This window comes from Oncorhynchus clarkii, unplaced genomic scaffold (genome assembly GCF_045791955.1).
Source record: "Oncorhynchus clarkii lewisi isolate Uvic-CL-2024 unplaced genomic scaffold, UVic_Ocla_1.0 unplaced_contig_2020_pilon_pilon, whole genome shotgun sequence".
NCBI classification, from domain to species: domain Eukaryota; kingdom Metazoa; phylum Chordata; class Actinopteri; order Salmoniformes; family Salmonidae; genus Oncorhynchus; species Oncorhynchus clarkii.
Window position 1 is genome coordinate 145,001 of NW_027261016.1, and position 3,094 is coordinate 148,094.

Below are 3,094 nucleotides of genomic sequence, written 5' to 3' on the forward strand. Positions count from 1 at the left end.
AGCCACTGGAGAAGTGAAAGGAAAGAAGAAGAAAGAAAGAAAGGGAGTGGGAAGGAGGAGAGAGAGAAACAGTGGAGGGGGTGCCGGTGACAGGGGCTGAGGGAGGGGTGGAGGAGGAGGGGGGGAATGGGAGGGGGAGAGGGGGGAGTGGGGGTCGAGCTTCCTAGTGGAGGAGATGAGGGAAATGGTGGAGGGGCTAGCGGGGAAGGGGGTGGTGTCTCCCCGCTGCCTCTTACACCAAGGAAAAAGAAAGGGAAGAGGGCGGGAGAACCGACAGGCAGTGAGAGGGAGGGGGGTGTGGAAGGGGAGGGGGGGGGTAAGCGAGTGATGGGGGAGAGGAAGGGGTCATTGTCCTCGCTGTTTGCCACAGGCCCTCAGCACTTGGGGGAGAGTGAATCCCTGGAAGTGGATCGGGGCTGTTTGGCTGGGGCTTCCCAACTCCTCTTTGGGGGGGTGGGGTCCCCTAGCCCTGGCCCGGAAACTTTCAGGGAGTGGAGGTTGGGGAGAACCCAGGGTGCAGGGTACTCCAAATCCTAACACCTTACCTGCATCCTGGGTTGGAATGATGGAGGAGGACGGAGGGGCGTCAGGGGAGGAGGGGATGTCCTGCCAGAGGTGATGGACCAGGGGAGCATCGGGTGAGCCTCCTGTTTTTTGTTTTCTTTGTTTCTTTGTGATTGTAGTTATAGTTTTTTGATTATTGGATTTAAGGGTGTTTAAAATAATATAATCCTATGTTTATTTTGTTTAGTTTAAATGTTAGGGGTCTAAGGGATTTTGTTAAGAGGAGGGCGGTGTTTAGTTTTTTAGAGGGGGTGGGCTTTAATGTTTGTTTTTTACAGGAGGTTCACCTGAGGGATGGAGGGGATGTTGAAAGGTTTAGGAGGGAGTGGGTAAAGGGAGATTCGTTGTGGGGCATAGGAGGGGTGCACTCAACGGGGGTAGGGATATTGTTTGGGAATAGGGAGATAATTGTAGAGAGCACTTTTGTTGTAATGCAGGGCAGAGTTTTGGGGGTAGATGTCACGTATAGGGATATTAGATATAGGTTATTTGGGGTGTATGGGCCACAGGTGGCGGCAGACAGGAGGGAGATGGTGGACTGTCTGGCGCCCCTGTGTGTCACAAATAGGCACTTAGTGATAGGAGGTGATTTTAATATAGATTTGGGGATAGGGGGAGACAGTAGTGCAGGCGCCATCACCGGGCTAATGGCGTGCCATGGCCTGGTTGATGGTGGCCTGCACACTACTCCGGCAATGGTCGGTCCCACATGGCGCAACTCCAGGGGGGTTGCGCGGAGGCTCGACTATATTTTTGTATCTAGGTCTTTGGGTCGGTTGTCTGGGCGGCTGTTGCCTGTCTTCTTTTCGGACCATGACGGGGTGCTCCTGCAGGTGGGGTCGCCAGTCTGCCTCTTCGGTAGGGGGTACTGGAAACTAGATCGGGATTTACTGGATGAGCAGGTCTTTGTCAATGCCGTCACAGGGGTGTTTCGGGGGCTTGAAGGTCTCCGGCCCATGTGTGAGGGGGTGTTAGAGTGGTGGGATTTAGTAAAGGTAAGGATTAGGGCCTTTATTATAGGATATGGTAAGAGGAAAAAAAGGGAGGAAAGGAGGGAGGTGGATCATATCCAAAGGTTGCTCGAACTCGAGTACGAGGCAGGCAACCTCGGCGGGTCGATTGACTGGGAGAGATCCACAGCCCTGAAGGCGCAGCTCAGGGAGCTGCAGGAGCAGAAGGCTCGAGTTTTCCTGGAGCGTGCACATAGTGGCTTTTTAGAACATAATGAGACTTGTTCCGCTATGTTCTTTAAGTCGGTTAGGGCCAGGCAGAGTAGGAAGGTAATGCATGGAGTTAGAGAAGAAGATGGTAGTGTAGTAAGTAAACCAGAGGAGATGGTCAGGGTGACAACTGAGCATTTCCGAGGTTTATTTAAGGAAAGGGAAATAGATGTAGAGCAGGGAAATGTGTTTTTAGAACACTTGTCCCGGCGGTTGCCGGAGGACATTAGAGATGGGATGGAGGCCCAGATCTCCCTCGAGGAGGTTGAGAGCGCCCTCAGGAGGATGGGTAAAGGGAAGGTGCCTGGGATGGATGGTCTACCGGCCGAGTTTTACCTCAAGTTTTGGGGTGTACTTGGACCGGTGGTACTCGAAGTCTTGAAGGCCATCCTTGAGACAGGGGTCCCAGGGGGATCAATGGCTGTTGGTGTGCTGTCACTTCTGTACAAGAAGGGGGACGCAACAGACCTTGGCAACTGGCGGCCATTGACCATGCTGTGTGTAGACTACAAGTTGCTTGCAAAGGTCTTAGCGGATCGGTTGCGCACAGCCCTTCCCTACGTCGTCCACGAGGATCAGACGTGCGGGGTAGAGGGACGCTCTATTAGATGGAACCTTCAGTTGATCAGGGACTCCATCGCCTGGGTTGAAGATAGAGGTCTGCCTTTAATGGTAGCAGCGCTAGATCAGGCGAAGGCCTTTGATCGCGTGAATAGATCCTTTCTATTCAGGGTATTAGGTAGATTAGGGTTTGGGGAGAAGTATATAGGATGGATCCGTACATTATATGTCGGAGCGGGGTGTCGAGTAAGCGTAAACGGTCACTTGGGTGACGTTTTTGACCTCTCGTCTGGGGTCAGGCAGGGGTGCCCGCTCTCGGCACTCCTCTTCGTTCTGTACATGGAGCCTCTGGGGGCTGCCATTAGGGCAGACACAGGGGTGGAGGGCTTGTTGATCCCTGGAAGCGGTGGGCTGCGTGTTAAGATGACGCAGTACGCCGACGACACTTCCTTGCTGCTATGCAAGGACTCGTGCCTGACAAGGTCCCTTGCCATCATTGGGGATTTCACCCGAGCGTCGGGGGCGGTTCTGAACAATGCAAAGTCTTCCGTTAAGTTTTTCGGAAGATGGCGCGGTAGAACGGATGTGCCCGGGGGGTTATCTCTCTGTGAGGGGGCCCTGAGGATTCTCGGGGTCCATTTTGAGACCTCCGGCTCAGCGACGCTGAACTGGAACATGAGGATCGCAGTGGTGCAGAGGAAGCTAGCGATGTGGAAGGCTAGGTCTTTGTCTTTTATAGGTAAGGTCCT